This window comes from Bos javanicus, chromosome 23, assembly GCF_032452875.1.
Source record: "Bos javanicus breed banteng chromosome 23, ARS-OSU_banteng_1.0, whole genome shotgun sequence".
Taxonomy (NCBI): Eukaryota; Metazoa; Chordata; class Mammalia; order Artiodactyla; family Bovidae; genus Bos; species Bos javanicus.
Window position 1 is genome coordinate 50,320,297 of NC_083890.1, and position 22,104 is coordinate 50,342,400.

At 50.2% G+C, this 22,104-nt stretch overlaps 1 non-coding gene across 1 annotated transcript; it reads right to left on the minus strand.

Moving 5' to 3' along the window:
- Positions 1-1,155: 1,155 nt before the first annotated feature.
- TRNAF-GAA (transfer RNA phenylalanine (anticodon GAA)) lies at positions 1,156-1,228 on the minus strand. The gene has a single exon. It is a non-coding gene; the product is annotated as a tRNA-Phe (tRNA).
- Positions 1,229-22,104: the final 20,876 nt, after the last annotated feature.

The following is a 22,104-nucleotide window of genomic DNA, read 5'->3' on the forward strand; positions in this document are numbered from 1 at the left end:
ATCCCTGGTGGCTCAGATGGTAAAGAATCCGCCTGCAATGCGGGAGACCCGGGCTCAATTCCTGAGTTGGGAAGATCCCCTGGAGAAGGAAATGGCAACCCACTCCAGTATTCTTGCCTGGAGAATCCCATGGACAGAGGAGCCTGGCGGGCTACAGTCCATGGAGTCGCAAGGAGTTGGACGTGACTGAGTGACTAATATCTATCCTTATTTTTACACAAAAGTTGAAAGTAGATTGAAAATATATTTGGAATAAACCTTATTTCAGGAAATTCCCTCCTTATGATAATCCTCTACGCCAAACCAAACGCTGCCTAAATGAAATGCATGCTCCCCAGGGCCACTCAGTGAAACTGTCTCTCAGAAGCGGCTTTAGCAGTTGCAGAATGGCCCTTTAACGATACATTATTTAAACTAAATGGATTTTGAAGGCCCTATTAAACTCTTGACAATTTTTTAATTGAGGGTAGTGATGGTTAAATGGAGATTTGACGTGATCTATGATTATGATGCAGAGGAAATATGACGGGACACATTGAGATGCCCTCCTGTTTCTGGAGCTCTTACAACCTGAGCACAAATAGGGCCATGAAGAGGAGATTAATTATTTTCCCCATGGAAAATGAAATGACTGCTACAATCCAAATAGTGACACCTAAAACAAGACATTCCACTTTCTGTTTAATTTTCCACCGTCAAGTTCAAAGAAATTATCATCTGAGAAGAGACTGGAAGACACAGTGGTGATGAGAGAGTGAGGTCTCAAATACACCGCTTTTGCCATTTTTGATATGTCTCTGTTTCATGTTTTCCCATCTTGTTAGTAAAAGAGATGAGAGTAATTTAGTCCTTTATTGACAGCTCGGGATTCTTATCCAGATTGCTGTTGTTATTTCAGTCACTAACGCCAGGCTCCACTGTCCATGGGATTTCTCAGGCAAGAATACTGGAATGGGTTGCCATTTCTTTCTCCAGGGGAACTTCCTGACCCAGGGATGGAACCACATCTTCTGTACTGGCAGGCGGATTCTTTACTGATAAGCTACCAGGGAAGCCCAGAGAGATAATTTTCGCGGAGTTTCAATCATGCAAATGGAGATCAAGCAGGTCACTAGAATTGCTCCTTCTCCTGGATGCAAATTAAAATGCTCAGTCTGCCGAAACCCGGGGTTGAACCAGGGACCTTTAGATCTTCAGTCTAACGCTCTCCCAGCTGAGCTATTCCGGCTCCCCTCACCCAGGTGAGCGAACGGGGTTGTGATGCAGTGATGATCTGGGGGCACATCGTCCGTCTGCACATCACCTCTCTTCACCCAGGGGCCACGCTTACTCCTCAGTGCAGGGCTGACTCTGGGTCCTGATTTCTCAGGCTGAGCACCTCACAGGTGCCCCATAATCAGTGTCCAATTAATGTTTGTGAATGAATGCACGAGTGAGCGAGTGACGGGGTCCCCAGGAGGGGCTGGCCCGCCCCGGCCAGGACCAGGCCCGCCTCCTTGCTGTGCTCTAAGCACCATCTTCTGCTTCCTAGCTGAGTTCCGGAAGGTGCTCCAGTTGCACTGCTTGTGTTCCAGAAGGATACCTTCTTCCGTTTCTATCACAGCCTCCTTTTCTCCCTGGAGGTCCTGAGCGAGCTAGGAGAAGCTGGTCATGGTGAACGAGACACAGCTTCTCCCCCTCCTGCTACCCACCCACCGCTGGACCCCACAGGAGGACCAAGATTCCCATCACACTCCCCACTGGGGGCTCCTGACCCTGGAGCCACCGCCCCCCAAGTACCTCTAACACGAGCTTTAGGACTCTCGCTGCATCAGAGCCGCCTTATTAAGAGGCACCTTGCTTGGGTCCCTCTAACACGCGCTTTAGGACTCTCGCTGCATCAGAGCCGCCTTACTAAGAGGCGCCTTGCTTGGGTCCCACGGCCACAGTTCCTGGTCCAGGTCTGTATCTGCGTGTTCAATGAGTGTCCAGGCAGGGCTACGCAGATGCTACAGGTTGGGGCCCCCGTGTAGTGTCCAGGCGAGGCTATGCAGATGCTACTGGCTGGGGCCCCGTGTACGAGCCTCCACTCTGATTGGCCCAGGGCCAGCGCTGAATCCAGCTGCCTCCACCACACCCACCCTCCGCATCTGTGTCACTTCTGTGCAGTAAACATGTGACCGCCTTACCCTGCACGAGGCACAGCCCCCTTCTCTGTAAGTGTTCCCTGGCTACCAGCCGAGCGGCTCTGGAAGCCAAGGCGGCCCTCTCAGGCCCCAGGGGACCCATGACCCAGAGTGTGAGCCCTGCTTTGCACCTCTCACAGCCCACGGCTGGCCCAGCTCGTGCTGAGCGTGTGGACCTGGAGACTGGCCGTGACTTCCTAAAGAGCCTCGTGGCCTCGAGTTGTCACTGCCAGCGCCTGGTGCTGCGCCGGGCAGCCTGGTTTCCGGGGAAATCCCTCACCGAAGAAGGAGCCTGTCTCGGGTGGACCTCAGACCTCCCTGCGGCCTGCCTTGCTGAGGTCAGAGGATGGGGCTGGAGCCTCGGGTTCACAGAGAGGCCATCTGTGAATACAGGTGACCAGGAGATGAGGCACTGAGGGTGCTCATAAACCCTGTCTCTGTCTGAGCCTCCAAGACCATCCCCGACACCCCCATGCCTCTGGGTCCTGCAGACTCTGCTGCCTGCACCGAAGGGACCAGGGCGACGGCAGCCTTGGGAAGAAGTGATGGAGCCTGTGATCTGCTCGGCCCTCCCCCGTCAGCTCCACTGAAGGGGCAGGAAGGGGCAGGGTGCACTCCTCGCCTGGAGCCAGGTGCGCCCCTGGGGTCAGGAGGCGGAGGAATGCTCTGTGCTCCTCACCCGGCAGGGCCAGGGGTGGAGAACGGGTTCCCCCAAGTCAGGGAGCAGGGTGCTGGTTCTGCTTTCTGGAGATGAGATGTGGACCTTCTGAGGGCTCGGGCAACCCCAGAGAAGAGCTCCCGGGTGCAGAAGGAGAAGCAGGTCCCAGGATGTGGCATCTGCTGCAGGGGAGGCCCTGAGAACCTGACCGAGGCCACCTTGCTCCAAAAGGAAGTGTCTGAGTGTCTGCCCAGCCCCAAGGACTTGGGCGCAGGGCAGGGTGCCAGCCGCTGAAGGCTTCGCCCCCTCACCACTGAGAAGGAGCCCTGAAGGGTACCACCAACCCTAGTGGGGGACAAGCTGATTCAGGGAGAAGCCCCCAGTTCCCCTCTCCCAGGAGGGCTGGGGAGCCAGAACATCACCGAGTGAAGTCTGGAATTTTATACTCTAGACAGCATTGTAATCATGGGGCAGAGGCTTCCCTCATGGTCACAGATACCTGCTGAGACTTCATCCAGGTCCCAGGAAAGAGCCAGCCCTGAGTGGGGCTTCTGGGACCCCGTGGGGAGAGGCCAGTCGTTGAGGGGACAGTGGCCTGTGGGGTCTAGCTCCTTCCTATACCAAATGTGTTTATCTACCTGTAACGTCTCCAGCACCACTCCTCATCCCGTGTTGAGAAGTAGACTTTTTTCTTCGATAATCAAAGCCCACATTCTTGTGCATTTGATGCTACTCCAGTAACTGTGCTAGTCATTCAAATGTACGTTTGCTAATTTAGTCCTCAAGCAACCCTATGAGGTGTCATCATCTATTTTACAGAAAAGGAGTCTGCGTGGTGATTATTCACCAATTGCACAGGTTATGGATGGTTTAGCAGTGGTTAGAACCCACAGCATCAACGGTTCTCAGCCAGGGGTGGGTTTTTGCCTCCCTGGAGGTCAGATGCTGCAGTCCATGGGGTCGCAAAGAGTCGGACACGACTTAGTGACTGAATGACACCTGCACGCCGGTCGCCAGTGTCTGAAGACGCTCTAGGTTCACGTCCACGCCCGCGGTGTGTGCGCTGCGCACCTGGGGGTCAAGGCCAGGCCGCTGACATTCACAGCACACAGGACAGCCGAAGGCCACCCCCGCCCAGCCCAAACACCCCCAGTGCTGGAGCTGAGAAAACGGCCTGCTAGCGGTTGTCTGCCAAATGGAAATGGTTGAATTTTTCTGATCGTATAACATTATTAAATAAATCAGTCTATTCTAGAAAACCAACATTAGAATATGCAAATTACCTGCAGCAACAATATTGCCAGAGACAAGGCTGGTTAATATGTTTGTCTATAAATGTTCAGATTGGTTCCTCTGTGGACGCACAGATGCACACCCATGCACACACACACTTGCGCACACACACATTGGTTTTTCACGGAGTCTTTCTTTCTTCAGTTTATTCTTTTTTTGAAAATGGAATTGCGTGTGGTTGCTGATCCTTAAGATTTTTACTTAACCATCCACTGCACTAAAAATACACGTTGTGGACTTCTTTCCACATCAGTAGAGACATATCAGGACAACTTCCCAGCTGGCTCACATGGTAAAGAATCTGCCTGCAATGCAGGAGACCTGGGTTTGATCCCTGGGTAGGGAAGATTCCCCTGGAGGAGGGCATGGCAACCCACTCGGTATTCTTGCCTGGAGAATCCCATGGACAGAGGAGCCTGGTGGGCTACAGTCCACGGGGTCACAAAGAGTCGGACACGACTGAGCAACTGAGCGTGCACGCACGCAAACGCAGGTCGAAGGTGACGTTCTCGAGGAGGTCACTCTGCCCCACAGTGGGAGTGGGTTGGAAATTTTTGTGGGGGCTTTTTGTTTGGGAGATGGCTCTGGGCCTTTAGTGGGTGGTGGTCCAGGGGTGTTGAACGTCCTATATTGTGCAAGGCAACGCCCCACATGCAGATGAATCCCTCATAATTTTGAAATATCCCACCAGTAACTCATGTGGTTAAAAAGCTTATTTAGAATAATCTAAGACCCAAAATTCATTTTAATTTAGATACAATCAATTTTTTCTTGGTTTCAACACGACTCCGTTTTACAGGACTCCGGTGGGGTGGTGATCCTGGTTTGTGCCTCACCGTGTTCATTGTGGGAAACCTCGTCATGAATAGCAGTGCAGCTGGGAGAGCTGGACTCCGGGCGCCCACAGCGGAGGGTCTGGCCCGAGCCTGGGTCACTGGAGGGGATCCCTCAGGGGCCGACCTTGACGTTCCATACGTCTCCCCGGGGCACCCACGCCTGTGCGTTTACATATTGAAACATTTCATTACTGATTCTTCTCTCTTTATTTCTCTTTTATGTTACAGTTAAGGTAATATATTGATTCTTCACACTTGTGTGTGTGAGTCATTGTGTCATTATATTGATTTTTTAAAAAGTCATGTGCGTAGGTTATATTATCTATGAATTTCATTTCAGGACAGTAAGGGGAGTGTTATAAACATTTATTATAGAAAAGAGGCATTTGGGTCTGACGTTTATTATAGGAAGGAGTCCTTTAGATCTGACCGAGCTGAAAATCCCTGATTTATCTCATTACACTTAATGTAGCCTCATGCTGGGCACACTTGTTTCAGTTTATTTAACTCATCTAGCACTGATGGATATGGAAGTTCTTGGTTCATGTAAGCAACACTCTGATAAATAGACATATTTATAAAAATATGTCTGGGCATCACTGAATTATTTCCTTAGGCGGGGGGAAATTCATAGCAGTGGAATCGCTGAACCGGAGGTAAGCACATTTTCCATTTTAACGTAGATTGTCCGAATTACCCCACTAAGGGAGCAGGAGATGCACGTGTGCGGGGCTCCGGGAGGAGCAGGGCTCGTGAGGCAGCGGACGCCATGCGGCGCGCCAGGCACTGGCTGGATTCTGCTCAGGCAGCAGCCTGACAGCTCAGGCAGCGTCCTGGCAGCTGCGTGTCTGCGCCCAGCAGCAGTGCCCGGGCCTCCAGTAGGGCTGGGCCACCATGCAGAGTGGGTGTCCCTCCCGCCCAGCCGCCGCTCTACAGTTAGCAAGCATCCTCTCATGAACCCCTTTGGGTGGTCTGCATGGATGCTCCTGTTGCAGCAATCATTCCAGACTGATCAGAAACCTCTCAATTTCAAGTGACTTTGGTTCACTTTTTGTGGCATTTTTTTTCACTTGGACCTTGTTATGCGTCAGATTGAATTCCCTAAAAACTTAGGTGTTGAAGCCCTGCCCCCCAGGACCTCAGAATGTGACCCACCTGCCGGGAGCCGGCATATTGCATATTGAGTGCATATTGCATATTGAGTGCAGCACTTTCCACAGCATCATCTTTCAGGATCTGGAATAGCTCAACTGGAATTCTATCACTGCCGGTAGCCAGCGTGAGGCACTCCGCCCATGACAAAGGTCATGAGGAAGGAGGCTCGGCAGACGCAAAGGCGGGATCGAGCCTCAGGAGTCCCCCATCTACCCCCAAAACCAGAGTCTGCCTACTTTCTGCTTTGTGCCTTCACCTACACCTCTGACTTTACGGGGGGCTGTCCCCCACTACCTCTCTGAAAAAGAGTTAGCTTACAGCTCCAGTTAATAATTCTTGGGTGTGACAGTGTTTCAACCTACAAACTCCTTTGGAAATCCTCTAGCCTGCCTGAATAGGTTTTTCCGGCCACATGTGATTATTCAGAGCCTCCCAACTGTGAGAGGCAGGAGATGTTCTAAACTGTCTAAACACAGATTCTTTTGTGTAGTTAAAAGATTGATTAGAAATTGTATTGGTGAAGGGTTTTTCACTTGTTGGGCCAATGTTTGCTGCTAAGTCTCCATACCCCTTACCTACTGTGTCCTTGGCAGTGTATTGATTGATATAATGGGTGTATAGAAATGTAAGTAGTAGCCTCAATGTTTGTAACCTTGAACGCTTGAGTTAATTCTTTTCTTGATTGAGCCCACCTCACCTTTGCCCTATAGGAACGCAACTCTATCCAATGCTTTTTGGAGGCTGGCGCCTGACTTTAGAATAATCGCCTGACTTTGGAATAATCACCTTTAGAGAAAAATAAGTTTCTTAAAATGTTAACAGGCCTCCTGGCCAGAAGATGATGTAAATCACCTGAACTTTTGCATATGACAAGTTTGAAAGCCTGGCTTCGATTAGAACCAGGAACTGCTGTCCTTGCATGACTCCACCCCTTCCCCCATTATCCTCTATGCATAACTTAAGGTATAAAAACTACTTTGGAAAATAAAGTGCGGGCCTTGTTCACCGAAATTTGGTCTCCCTATGTCGTTCTTTCTTTCACCTTCTGGCTGAGTTTTTCCTCTGAGGCGGGGAAGCTCATCGAGCCTACTAATTTTGCCTGGGCTTCTAAGATCCGACCAGGGAGGCCTTAGTGTCTCCTCTCCTTTGGGAGAACGGGAGGATGCCTGCGGCCTTCGTAGGTGACGTTAATTCCCTGCTTTGGAATTTTATTCAGCCTCTTTTCTTCACTGAATTTTCCTACTGAGCTATCCTTATTTCAGCCTCTTTTCTCCACTGAATTTCCTCACTGAGCTATCCTCATTCTATTACTCTTTATATCCTTAATTAACGTTTAATTAAGCAATTGTTTCCTGATCTTCGCCTACGCCGTCTCTCCTTCCAATACCCTGGATCAGCCGGGGCTGGACCCCGGCACCCACCACAGATATCGTTAGTTCAGACGGCTCTTACTGGAGCAGCACCACCTCCTCTGACATGACCAGTACCCGATCAAAGGGAGAGGTCCAGTGGCTAAGACTCTGAGCTCCCAATGCAGGGGGTCTGGGTTTGATCCCTGGTCAGGGAACTAGATCCCACATGCTGCACCTAAGACCTGGCACAGCCAAATAAATAAAAGCATGTTTTAAAAAGGGAGAGATTTGCTTGTGCGAACACATACACACAGACACAGGGACAGCATCACGTGAAGATGGAGGAAGGGACTAAGGCGACGCTTCCACTGCCCAGGGGACGCCAAGGATGCCCAGCAAACACCCAGGGGCTGGGTGAGGGCCTGGAGCAGCTGCTTCTCCCTGCTCAGAAGGAAGCAACCTTGCCAGAATCTCGATCTTGGACTCCCAGCCTACAGAGCTGTGAGACGGTCAGATTCTGTCGCTGAAGCCCCCAGACCAGGGTACTTCGTTTCTGCAGCCTGAGAAAACGAATGCAGACGTCTGAGCTTCAGTGACTGAGTCTGTCTCCTAAGGCCACTGCTCAGCGGAAGCGTTGCATGACAAAGCCTGAGGCCATCTCAGGAGTCATCTGGTCCACCCCCTCCCGGCTCCGACACACAAACAATGACAACCCAAACAAGCTGCAGGACTGGTCCAAAATCCAAGCGGGTTGGCAGCACCTCCTGCCTCCTGCCTCGGTTTTGGACTCCCGCCGCCAGAGCTGGGAGCCGGTGCGTTTCTGTCAGTCATGCCCTCTGTCTAAGCGCTTTATCTCATTCCTGCTAGACCCAAGCCCCGGCTCACTTCCTGTCCGGGCCTCAGGAGGTCTGGTCACAGGCCGATTCACGGGGCTAGTGGCAGTTCCACGTGCGTCTGGCGCAAAGGACATGTTCGGGGAAGCTTCCCTGAATGGGATGAAGTATGAACGTTCACTCTGGGCTTCTCTGGGGGCCGTGAGTCAGGTCCAGGAGGTGCTTCAACAGCACCCCTGAGAGGAGGACAAGGCCTGGCCACAGCAAGCGTGCTGGTCACAGGCGGCATCAGCCTGGAAGGTAAGTACTGGGAACAGCAAAACGACTCCGGGCCCTGTCTCTGAAAGATGCTTCTGAATCCACAGCAACTGCTCAAGCATCCTGCTGCGATGCCCTTCCCCTCCACACTGTGAACCGCGTGCAGAGCCTGACGTTCAGAGCCTCAATTCCCCAAAGGAAGGGAGGGTGGTGACCAGCTAAAAACCTCACCTGTGTGCAGCTTGTTAACCCTGGGGCCACCCAGTGAGAAGGCCCTGGTGCTGAATGCAGTCTGTACCACGTTTCTCATCATCTCCTCATGCCCTGAAAGGGCATCAGGTCAGGAGAGATGAGAGAGGGAGGAAGACAGACAGTCATATGTGGTGCAATGCCGAGATGTCTGTCTCTTAAATGTCTCCTCTTTTTTGTCTCTTCAGCATCCTGTTCTTCTTCTTGTTCAGTCTCTCAGTTGTGTCCGACTCTCTGCAACCCACGGACTGCAGCACGCCAGGCCTCCCTATTCTTCACCACCTCGAAGAATTTGCTCAAACTCATGTCCGTTGTGTCGATGATGCCATCCAACCATCTCATCCTCTGTCTTCCCCTTCTCCTCCCACCTTCAACCTTTCCCAGCATCAGGGTCTTTTCTAATGAGTCAGCTCGTCGAATCAGTGGTCAAAGCTTCAGCTTCAGCATCAGTCCTTCCAATGAATATTCAGGGTTGATTTCCTTTAGGATTGACTGGTTTGATATCCTTGCAATCCAAGGGACTCTCATGAGTCTTCTCCAGCACCACAGTTCAAAAGCATCAATGCTTTGGTGCTCAGCCTTCTTTATGGTCCAACTCTCACATCCATACATGACTACTGGAAGAACCATAGCTTTGACTGTACACACCTTTGTCCACAAAGTGATGTCTCAGCTTTTCTATATGCTGTCTAGGTTCGTCATAGCTTTTCTTCCAAAGAGTAAGTGTCTTTTAATTGCCTGGCTGCAGTCACCAGTGATTATGGAGCCCAAGAAAATAAAATCTGTCACTGTTTCCACTTTTCCCCCACCTATTTCTCATGAAGTGATGAGACCAGATGCCATGATCTTAGTTTTTTGAATGTTGAGTTTTAGGCCAGCTTTTTCACTCTCTTCTTTTACTCTCATCAAGAGGCTCTTTAGTTCTTCTCCACTTTCTGCCATTAGCGTGGTATCACCTGCATATCTGAAGTTGTTATTTCTAGAAAGGTGCTGACTTTAAAAACTTTCTATGAATTAAACAAACCAAGTTCCTAAGATTAAAAAAAAAAAAAAAAATCACATGGCCACCATTTTGCAAGCTCCAGCCCGCAAGATAAAGTTTAAAGCCCATCAGCATGGCATCCTCCACCCTTCATGGTTTTGTCTGTACTTTGCCTACAAAGGTGCATCTAGCCAAAGCAATGGTTTTTCCAGTAGTCATATATGGATGTGAGAGCTGGACAATATAAAAGGCTGAGTGGCAAAGAACTGATACCTTCAAACGGTGGTGTTGGAGAAGACTCTTGAGAGCACCTTGGACTGCAAGGAGGTCAAACCACTCAATCGTAAAGGAAATCAACCCTGAATATTCATTGGAAGGACTGATGGTGAAGTATCACTTCCAATCCTTTGGCCACCTGATGCCAAGAGTCGATTCACTGGAAAAGCCCTGATGCAGGGAAAGATTGAAGGCAGGAGGAGAAGGAGACAACAGTGGATGATATGATTGGATGGCATCACCGACTCGATGGACAGGAGTGTGAACAAACTGGGAGATGGTGAAGGACACGGAAGTCTGGCGTGCTACAGTCCATGGATGGCAAAGAGTCAGAAACGACTGAGCGACTGAACAACAGAAATTCTTCTGCCCCAATCTTTCCTCCCCAAACCCCTACGCCCTCCAGTGGCTGCTCACGTTAATACAGAGGATCTTAAGCGGGGGAGACGGGCGTCCCTTGAAGCGGAGCCCACAGCGCAAGCTCGCCGCTTCTCGCGAGCGTCTTTTAGGCGGCGCTTAGGGAGGTGAAGGGGCCCCAACCCCCGTCGGGCTCCCTCTTGGCTCACGGCCCCTCCAGGTCCTCGCCGCAGGTTCAGACGCCCTGTTTGCTCTCGCGGGATGCTCTGCTACGTGCTTATCCCCGCGGCCAACTTAGACTCGGCTTAGACCTCCCTGAGGACCCTGCGGAAAGAATCCCGCCCTCGCACTCCGGTGCCCGGTCCCGGCTCCCTGTCGCCCGGTTCGCCCGGTGGTGTGTTTGGTGCTTCCGGCGCCCGACGCTCCCACATGAGCTCGGGGCAGAGGGCGGTCACGTGTGACCTGGCTCGGGGCCTGGCTCGCGCGGCCCTGCTGCTGCTTCAGCACGTCGACCTCTCCGGCCGTGCGCCGACACCCAGCCCGCCGGTAGCCGCGTGTGGAGACGGAAGCGAAAGGAGAGCGAGGCTCCGGGCTCGCAAGGTCCTCGGAGCCCTACCGCTTCCTCCGCACCTCCTGACCCGGACCCTGCGCCCACCCCCGCAGGCTGCAGCGGGGACGCTTTGTCCCGACGCCCGGAGCACCGTGTGCCCAAAGGGCAGCGGGATGCGGAGGCTCCGGTCCGCCTGGGGAGCGGGGCTGGCCGCGGAGGGGCGGGCCTGCGGGCTGGGATAGGAGGGGAGGGCGCGGGGCGCCTCCAAACCGCCGCGGGATTTCTGCGAAGGAGAGGTCCTGGGAAAGGCCTTGCTCTGGGTGGATGAAACTGGCTTCTATTTTTGGCCGAAGCCAAGGGGAGCAACTGCACTGAAATGCCCGGCCTTGTGGGCAGCAGGCGAGTGGGCAGGGCCACCCTCTGTCCACCTCCTGCCCAGGCAGAGAGCGGGAGGAGGCGCTAATCCCTGTGGTTCAGGCACCAGCTACCCAAACCCACAGACCACGGCTCATCCCCAGGGGACGGAGGTGAGCAGAGGAAGTAATTCTGACCCTGAGTCTGACCTTCATCCTGGCCTGGATGGACCGTGTCAGTCCTCAGGAAGAACGCGGGGCTCGGGGGAGGACGGGGTAGCCCAGGGACCTGTCCTGGAATCACTGGCCTGGCGATGTTTCCACTGGGGCCGCAAGAAGTCTTTGGAAAATGTGCCTTTAACCAGAAAAGGGGTCTTAACACTTCAATAGTTTACAACCCTGGGGGAAGTGTCTTCTTTGTACCAGGGCTCTGGGGGAGGAGAGGGCACTGTTCTCTGTTTATTTTGCATTATTTTAACGTATTTTTATTTGCTTTACTTAAGTTAATCCTCATGACATCTTTGGGAGTGGGTGACTTCTTCAACTTCAGGAACTCCTGCAGGTGCCCAGCTGTTGTTGGTGAGATGCCCACCAAAACACACAACTCACACACACACTCACACACACACACACACACTTTCACACACACACACTCATGCATGCACGCACAGACATCCTCACACACACACACACACTCACACTCACACACTCACACTCACTCACACACACCACATGCTCCTTTTCCCCAGGTGGGCAGGCATTCATTCAAGCCGCTGTCTGGCAACCCTGGAGGAAGGAGGAGGGATGGGGCCGAGGTCATGGAAAGCAGAGGAGAATGGTGGGGGGCCGGGGTGGAGGGCTGCTGCCCTGTCCCCTGGAGTGCTTCAGTCCCACTAGAGTGTGAGGAGGGGTCCAAGGGCCCGAGGCCTACTGGATTTTTCAAGAATTACTGCGAGAGTTGCTGCATTAAAGTGGAGAAGACCATTTTCTTCATTTGTGTAGAGACAGCTCTGCTCTGGTGCCCCACAGGGCCGGGAGATTCAAACGAATCCGAAAAAGCACCCCTGAGTGGCCTGGTGATCCAAGGATGGGCATCTCCTGGAGACGGGGTGCAAGACGGATGCAGAAGAGGCAACGGGGGCAGGTAACTGGCTGACAGGCTGGTTCTGGGCGGGTGAGCTGCCCTCTGGGGACTCACAGAAGCACATGGGGGACAGTGTGAGGGGCTAGACCTGGTGGGCTCAGGCAACTGCAATTGTCATCAAAGGAAATGTGATTTATGTTAAAGACACAGGCCTGGGAGGTCAGCTGGGCACCTGGATCACACCACTATTATAAAGAAAAAGAAACAGATTCAAAGAAATTCAATACTTTTTATGAATTTCACATAAAAGTAGATGAATGGAGAGCAGCCAGGATATGAAAACAGCTCTTGCTTAAACTTTGGGAGAACACAGGCGTGCAAGAAGCAAGAACCTCTGGTTTTCATCACGAATCCACCTGCTCTTTTGTGGCAAGTTGGGCAGAGCTTTGAATGCGTGTCCTTTGCCTGGGCTTTTCCATCACTAAAACAGAGTCATTATGGTTGAATAAGTAAACACACAGTTAGGTTTGACTGGTAAAAGAAGATAATTCATTTACAAAGATAGAGCATTCCATCTTTAAAGTACCTGGAGGAAATAGGAGCTATTGCAGAAAAACCTACTAATTGTTGGTTATGTGGACTGAGTGACTGTTGAAGTCTGCGGTTTGTTTTGGTTTTGAAGAGTATCACTGTGGAGGACTGAAAATGTGAAGATGGCACTGCTCCGCAAGCTGGGCTACACCCTCAACACAATCCTTTTGAAAATCCCAGCTGCCTTTTTTTTTTGGCATAAATTAACAAATAGATTCATACAGAAATACAAGGGACTCAAAATAGCCAACACAATCTTGAAAAAGATCAAAGTTGGAAGACAGATTCCCTGTTTCATGACTCAGGACAAATCTACACTGATCGAGATGGTGTATACTGGCATAAGGATAGACATATGCTGAGAGTCCAGGAATAAGTTCATATATTTATAGGTAACGGATTCTCACCAAGGGTGCCAAGAGAGTCCACTATTTTGTGGAAAAAATAGTCTTTTCAACAAGTGGTGCTGGGATAACTGGATATCTACATGCAGAAGAGAGAAGTTGGACCTGAACCTCATACCATACACAAGTTGACTTGAAGTGAATCAGAGACATGAGTCCTAGAAGAAGACAGGAGTAAAGCTTTGTGACCTTGGGTTAGATATGACACCCAAAGCACAAACAACACAAGAAAAAATAGAGAAATCAAACTTCATTAAAATATAAAACGTTTGGATTTCAAAAGATACCACCAAGAAAGTGAGAAGACACCCTGCAAAGTGAGAAAGATATTTGCAGATCTAAATGATAAGACTGTAGTATCCAGAATATATAAAGAACTCTTACAAATCAATAATTAAAAAACAACCAAATTTTTAAATGGGCAGAGGATTCGAATATACATTTCTTTAAAGGTGCACAGATGCCAATAAGCACATGAAGAGATGTTCTGCGTCACTAATCATTCAGCTCAGTCCAGTTCAGTCGCTCAGTCGTGTCCGACTCTGCGACCCCATGAATCGCAGCACGCCGGGCCTCCCTGTCCATCACCAACTCCCGGAGTTCACCCAGACTCACGTCCCTCGAGTCAGTGATGCCATCCAGCCATCTCATCCTCTGTCGTCCCCTTCTCCTCCTGCCCCCAATCCCTCCCAGCATCAGAGTCTTTTCCAATGAGTCAACTCTTTGCATGAGGTGGCCAAAGTACTGGAGTTTCAGCTTTAGCATCATTCCTTCCAAAGAAATCCCAGAGCTGATCTCCTTCAGAATGGACTGGTTGGATCTCCTTGCAGTCCGAGGGACTCTTCTCCAACACCACAGTTCAAAAGCATCAATTCTTCGGCGCTCAGCCTTCTTCACAGTCCAACTCTCACATCCATACATGACCACAGGAAAAACCATAGCCTTGACTAGACGAACCTTTGTTGGCAAAGTAATGTCTCTGCTTTTGAATATGCTATCTAGGTTGGACATAACTTTCATTTTCATATGAAAATGCAAATCAGAATCCCCATGAGATACCACTTCACAGCGATGGCCTCCCTGGCCACAATCAAAACAATGGACACGTGACAAGCATCAGTGGGAACACGGGGACATTGGGACCTTTCGTGCCTGCTTAGTTGCTCAGTCGTGTCTGACTCTTAGCGACCCTGTGAACTCTAGCCCACCTGGGTCCTCTGACCTTGGGATTCTCCAGGCAATCCCAGTGCTGGATGTGGGTTGCCATTTTCTCATCCAGGGGATCTTTCTAACCCAGGGACTGAACCCATATTTCCTGTGTCTCCTGCATTGGCAGGTGGATTCTTTACCACTGAGCCACCTGGAAAGCCCTGTACATCACCAGTGGGAATGAAAAGCGTGTTTCCCTTTGGGATCCTGTTTGGCAGTTCTTCAAGAAGTTAGGCTTGGAGTTAATTCCCCTTCTAAGTATATACCTGAGAACTGAAAACATATGCACACAATAACTTGTATGCAAACGTCCACCGCAGCGTTATTCATAAAAGCCAAAAAGTGAAAATAACCCAAATGTCCATCAGCTGATGAATGGATAAACAATGTGGTCTAGCCAAACAATGGAATGTTGTTTAGCCATTACAAAATGAGGTTGTGATACATGCTGCAACATGGATGAACTTGGAAAACATTATGCTAATAGACGCCAGAGACCACAGGACACACGTGCAGATTCCACTTATATGAAGTCTGGAGTCAGCAAATCTATAGAGACAGAAAAGTACATTAGTTGCTGCCAGGGGCTGGAGGAAGGACAATGGAGGAGTGATTGCTAAAGAGTGGGGTTTTGGGGGTAATGAAAATGCTCTGGAGTTAGATAGTCGTGATGGTTGCACAACTTTGTGATTTTATTAAAGCAATTGAATTATATGCTTTAAAAGAGTGAATTTAATGTGTGTTAATTATAGCTCAATTTTTTTTAATATTCAGTTGTGGGTAAAAAAAATAAGAAAGAATAACACTCGAGAAGTATGGTCTGGCAGTGCAGCCATCAGCTCGTGAGACATGAGCCCTGACTCTCCCAAGAAAAGGGGCTGACCTCTCTCTCACAGAGAGAGAACTGGAGTTGGGATTACCCCCCACCCCTCACACTCAAGCAGAGAGTGCCTCTCCCTTGAGTTGGTACAGAAAAGAATTTCCCATAAGTCTCCTTCAGAAATCTCAGCCACCCTCCCCAGGGCCTCTTGTAGTCCACATCACGTTGTGGACAGCCCCAGACTGTTACCGTCCAGATACCAGCCTGTGTCTAATATGTGCAACGGTTTGCACGTATTCCCCAAGTCTGAAATCTGAACGGCCTTAAAGAATTCAGACTGTAAAGGAAGCAAGCCAGAACTTACAGGTATGGTCTTTGCAGCATTTTTTGTAACCCTGAAAAACTGGAAACAGCTAACTACCCAACAATAAGGAATGGGGTAGAAAAATCATGGTGCATCCTTACCATGGAGCATTATGGAACTCCTGAAAATAGTGTCTAATAAATAATTTGTAGTGACATGGGGAAATGCCTATGATAATAGCAAGCAAAAAATGCAAGAGACGTGATTGTATGGGTATCGTTTTCTCAACTGTGATAAAACACACTTGAGAAATGCGCAGACTATTTAATAACGACCATCTTCAGTGGTGGGTAGCTTCCATCAGCATTTTCTTTTCAGGTTGTGCACAGTAAGTATATGATGTTTTTGTTATTTAAAAACTAACTCATTTGGGATGAAATCCAGTGGCGAAGTAGAAGAACAGAGTTTTGACACAGCCTTGGATGACCCACAGGGGTTGAGCAGGAAGATGCAGTTGGCCTCACAGCTTCTCTGCAGCATCCACTTGGGCAGAAGCCAAAAGGGGAGGTGTGGCGTCACCTTGGACGTCAGCCGTGCCCGCCGCAGGGCATGAGGTGGTGGCTTGTGGTTCCACGAGGAGCCTGGCCCCAGTGCTGACCTGAGACAGGAAACCTGTGGGTCTAGTCCCACGAGCTCTGTGACTAGGCTGATTATCAACACTGACGATGAGGGCTTTTAGAGTTTCCCTGGTGGCTTCCTGTACACTATTTCTGTCGATTCTCTAACTGAAGGAAGGCCCATGATGACCTCCTGGTACTGACAAAGAAAACGAATCTGTATTTGTAAATGAAATACGAGATGCAGCAGCAGGTAACCCCCGGCTTCTAAGAGGCTCAGCACAACAGAAGTTGATGCCCTGGTCACTTAACAGTCACATCCACAGACCACTTCTGGCGTGGCGGCCTCTCACGTAGCATTTCAGGACCTGGGTTCTGGCCTCTGTGGCTCTGCCCTCTTCTACGTGCTCAGAGCTTTCTCCCTGCTGGCAGGTGTTGGTTGGAGGTCAGGCAGCTGACCAGAGGCAGAGCCTGTGGTCCGGCCCTCCCCCAGCGCCTCCAAGTCCTCCCCTCTGGGATGTTCTCTGGTCTCCTGCATCCCTCCAGGGCATCGATGCGGGAATGGTCACCAGGAAGGGTGAGACAGTCTGGTGAAAGCATTTATGGGAAATGAGCTGCGAGCCTTCCCAGCTCCATCAGCCACCCCTCTGCCAGGCTTACTCTCCAGCTTTGCTCTTCCGGGATTACCCCCTTAAACATCAAAAGGGAAGCAGACGCCCGTTTGCGGGCAGTTCACTCCTGTGTTTAGGGGCCACGCTGGCGTTTATAGGTTTGTTTCTGCAACAGCAGGACTTCAGAGGCTCTTTCAGACCACTTAGGGCCTCTCCCCGCCAGAGGGATGGGCTGCCCGCCACAGGAGGGCAGTCCTTGGCTCCGCCCCCTGCTCTGAGGGTTAACCTCCCCAGGAAGGTCTTCATTAAAAAGCCTGAGTAGCAACATGAACTTGAACTTGGTTGACTACTTATCATCATTAAACAAAGGGTCTATAATTCAAATGTGCTTTAAAGACATGCAGATACCTGGACATACTTATTAATTCACAAACATTTATTAAAAGAAATGAGAAGGGATCTAATTAACATCATCTCGACACTTCAAACAGTTTCTTATCTGACCATCACATGAACTCTGCTGAGACAGAGTTTCCTATCCCGTGTTATATAGCTGGAAGCTGGTACCTTGACTGGTGAGTGAGGGGACCAGGCTTCACCTCTGCAACCTTGCGTTCCTGGCTTGTGATCTCCTTGAACCCATTTCCTTGTCTGGAAAGTGAAGGAGTAAAAATTAGTCAGTTAATAATGCCTACTTTTCAGAGTTAGGGAGAATTGAATGGGATAAATAAATTCCCTGGTGGTTCAGTAGTAAAGAATCTGCATGCTAGGCAGAAGACCCAGATTGGATCCCTGGGTGAGGAAGATCTCTTGGAGAAGGGAATGGCAACCCACTCCAGTATTCTTGCCTGGAGAATTCCATGGACAGAGGAGTCTGGTGGGCTATAGTCCATAGGGTCACAGAAGAGTCAAACACGACTGAACAACTAAACAACAAACAGTAAATCCACAGCATCTGAGACACACTTGTGACGACTGCTTCACTCACAGATAAGGAAACTGGGCACAGACAGTATTTCCTCAAAGCCAGGCAGCGAGGAGTAATAAGGCTGGTGAGCCTCTGGGTTGAACACCTGAATCTTCCTCTTGTGCCTTTATTTTCCAGGAAATGTGATGGATAAGGCACAGACGCTAACAATGCACCAGCCCATAGTCCACAGTTACGAGTTCTTTCTATTTAATTCATAAAATGTCTCAATCACTATCTAGTCAAACTCTGCTACTTTAAAAATCATTCTTTATTCCAGCTTCTTGAATTAAAAGCATCTCTCATTTCTCTTCACTCTTTCTCACTCAGGATGAATACTCAGCTGGGCATTCTGGAATTTCCAGGGCCATCTCCTTAAAATGCAGTAAGAATTTATCAGCATCTCCAGCCCCCACACGAACAGGCCTGGAGGAGACCAGAATGAAGAGGGACGGACCTGCCTCCTGGAGTCCTGAGGCCCAAGGGCCGGTCCACCGCCTGGCTGTTGTATCCTCGCAGTTTATTCTGAGTCTTGGGATCCTCAACCATAAACTGGAGATACCTCTTACCTCACAAGCCCACAGGATCAGATGGAGTAAGTGTTAGTCGCTCAGTCTTTACAATCCCATGGACTGTAGCCCGCCAGGCTCCTCTGTCCACGGGATTTCCCGGCAAGAGTACTGGAGTGGGTTGCCATTCCCTTCTCCAGGGGATCTTCCCGACCCAGGATCGAGCCCACGGGCCCTGCATTGGCTGACAGACTCTTTACCACTGTGCCACCATGGAGGCCCCCAGAGAGAGTAAAGCTTGTTGCAAATTGTAAATTTCTGTGGGATTGTTTTTTACTGCCGAAACCACCCATCCATCACCAGGCAGTTCTTCAAATAAGAGCCAGATCTCTCTCCCGTGGCAAGAATCGTGACTAATATATTCCAGGATGCTTTGCATGTTCCCGGCCTTAAAATAAAACTGCACCCAAACAGGAATGCAGACTCGGTCCTGCATTCTCCAGCTCTCACTGAGTCTCTCCTCTCTGCCGGGCTTCAAGCCCAGTTCTCCGAAAAGACAGGATGAATGGCATTAGTCCACCCTCGGCTCCTTCCCAGTCCAGTGCGAGGAGCCAGACGTTCGAGTAAAGTGGCTTATGCTTTAAGAGGGGAACAACAACCCAAAAGCGTTAGAAAAGCTGAGAGAAGCAGGGGCTACTTTGAGTTTAGTGAGATCAGGAGGAGAAAATGCCTGAGTCCTAATAGTTGGCTCAGCTTTGGCAGGTGAAGGGAAGCCCGTGAGCGCAGCTTGGAGGCAGGAAATGGCAGGGTTTGCAGGGACCTGGGAGGAGCATTTTGACTTGACTGAATCAAAGATCCATCAAGAGCAGAGCTGAGGGAGCTGGAAAGTCAGACGGATGATGTTTTCTAGGAAAGAGGAAAAGGACCCCGCCAGGGTTTACAGAGGACCTGAAGTGGGTGGAAACCGGAGGCAGGCAGAGCTTCGCAGAGGCCTCGGCAACGGCCCAGACCTAAGGACGGCAGCGCCAGGGACCAAGAGACCCTACGGGCGTGTTGAATAGAATCCACACGACTCATCTGAGTAATATAGAAGGCCTGGGACTCTGCAAACTGGTAAGCAAGTCAGGGTTTGTCTCAATGTTGCAAAAGCTCCACAGACTCAGCCATTTGACACATATGCATTAGACGTGTGCTGGGGGCTGAGGACACAGACTGGGGCGGGCTGGGGGGTGGGCAGGGAGGCGGACCCTAAACATGTGCCGCTGTCCAGAAACGAGGGGCCAAGAAACAGGGCGACAGGACAGTGTCCTGAGGCAGGAGACTGCCGCTCAGGTAGGGAGGTGGCGCTGGGCTGAACTCTAAGGGCCAGGGCAGGGCTGGGGAAACAGCCATCTACACAGCTTGGAATCCAAAGAGCCGTGTAGCGTGTTCCCTTTGGACATCAAGACGCCAAGGTCCCAGATTTCCACTGTAGTCGAGGGGTTAAGAATCTGCCTGCCATTGTCTGGGACACAGGTTCAATGCCTGGTCCAGGAAGATTCCACGTGCTGAGGGGCAGCTCAGCCCATGTGCTGCAACTACTGAGCCATGCACCTTAGAGCCCCGAGCTCTGCAACTGGAGAGTAGCCCCTACTTGCTGCAACTGGAGAAAGGCTGTGTGCAGCAGCAAAGACCCAGTCTCAAAAATAAATAAAGGTATAAAAAGACTCCACGGTCCCTCTGTGGCCCTAACCAGGGCCCGGGCTCCTGTTTTCCATCCTGTAGCTGCTTCACTTGTCTCTTGCGTTTAGTAGATTCTCAACCTCTAATAACTTCTTTTTCCTCCCACAGTGGTCACGGGCCAGTTTCCCATCCCTTCTTCCAAATAGCTGACCTTTGGGTGTCTGGCTGGGTTTTTATTAAGTTTCTCCCAGAGACCAGCTTCATAGATAACACTGAGCACTATACAGAAGTGTCCTAGAAGCTTCTAGACGTTGCATAGTCAAGACCAGTCCGTTGATATATGATAGGATCATAGGCCACTAGGCAATTCTCACAAAAAGGCGAACTTTTCAGTCCAAAAGGTGAGTCCACACATCTGGTCTGACAAATGCTGTTTCTGGCTTGATTCCTTGTCTGAGACCATTTGCCAAAACCTCTTCATGAATCAGTAGTTAATCTGAGGAGTTCCCAATCAATTCAGTAGTGCATTGGTTCCAGGCATAAGATATCAATTTGATTTGGTTATAAAATGTAATATTCTATAATTCACAGAGGATCTAATCCACATACCATGTGGTTTTGGAAGAAAGACCTCTGGAAAAATTCAGGGTCTTGCAGGATGAACGTTTCTCATCTGCTTCCTGATGTCACTCCAGGCCTTTCCATTCACACTGAAAGATAATCATCTATTAAGAGCATTGCCCCTCATTTCAAGAACACTAAGCTTGTTCCACCTGGTTTACCTGGACTTGGGTTCTCCCGTCCTCTTGCCCTGACTAATCGTCTCAGACCACATGAGGTGGTCCCTGCTCCGTGGTCAAGGGCTGTGAGTGAAAACACCCTGCATACTGTAACCTGGTCGATCTTCCGAAACCTCAGTTTTAGCTCTCGTAACCTGGCCTCCTTGGATCTGCCCCACGAGTCATGGGTGGGCTTCAGGGAGACTGAGTACCCCAGGAGGACACATGTGGAATTTGTATTATGTGCTTATGTGAGTCTGTCTGGGTAGGAATCCAAAGTTTTCATTAGCTTCTCAAAGAAGTCAGTGGTGCCTCCCCTCCAAAAAAAGTGTTAAAATTCATTTTCACACTGGTTTCCTTCCCCAGAGTGTCCCGTCCGCTCCTCCTGACCTGTGATGTAATGTTGCTTTGTCATTTCTCTTCAGAACTTAAAACCAAATACTGACATCAGGACTCAGATTTCCCTTCCCACAACGGTTTATTGTTCTCTTCTTTCCAAGTATTCACTCAAAGGGGAGAAGCCAGAGTATTCCTAGGGTGGCCTTTACACATACAACTAATATGTGAGAACCCATTCCAGCTGACCACACGTTGTGTGTAAACCTTAATCATTCCCCGTGGAGGAGATTTAAATCCCCACTTGGCTCAAGGGCTTCCCAGGCGGTGCTAGTGGTAAAGAATCAGCCCGCCGACGCAGGAGCCACAGGAGACCCGGGTTCAATCCCTGAGTTGGGAAGATCCCCTGGAGGAGGGCATGGCAACCCATTCTAGTGCCTGGAAAATCCCATGGACAGAGGAGCCTGGTGGGCTACAGTCCACGGGGTCTCCAAGAGTCAGGCACAACTTAGTGACTAAACAACAAAATGATAACACAGACGCATTTGGGGTGTCACCAGTGGAGGGGTCCCCCTAGGTAGAAGCCTAGGAGGCTGGTAAACATCCTACAGTATACAGGGCGGCCCCACAATAGAGAAGCATCTGGACCATAGCATCAACTTTGCCGGGGCTGAGGATCTCTGCTGTAGAGCCAGCTGTTCCCATCCTTCCTGCCAGCTCAGCTTTCACCTCCGCCAAGTGCCCACAGCCCCTTCTCCCCTCCTGTTCGTTCCCAGACACTCAAAGTGCCCGTTCCCCCGAGTGTGGCTCTCCAGTGACACTCTTCAGTCTTCGCAGGCTGTGAAGTCAACAAGGATAAATTTATACCTGATCCATCTGCGCTCTCTCAGAGGC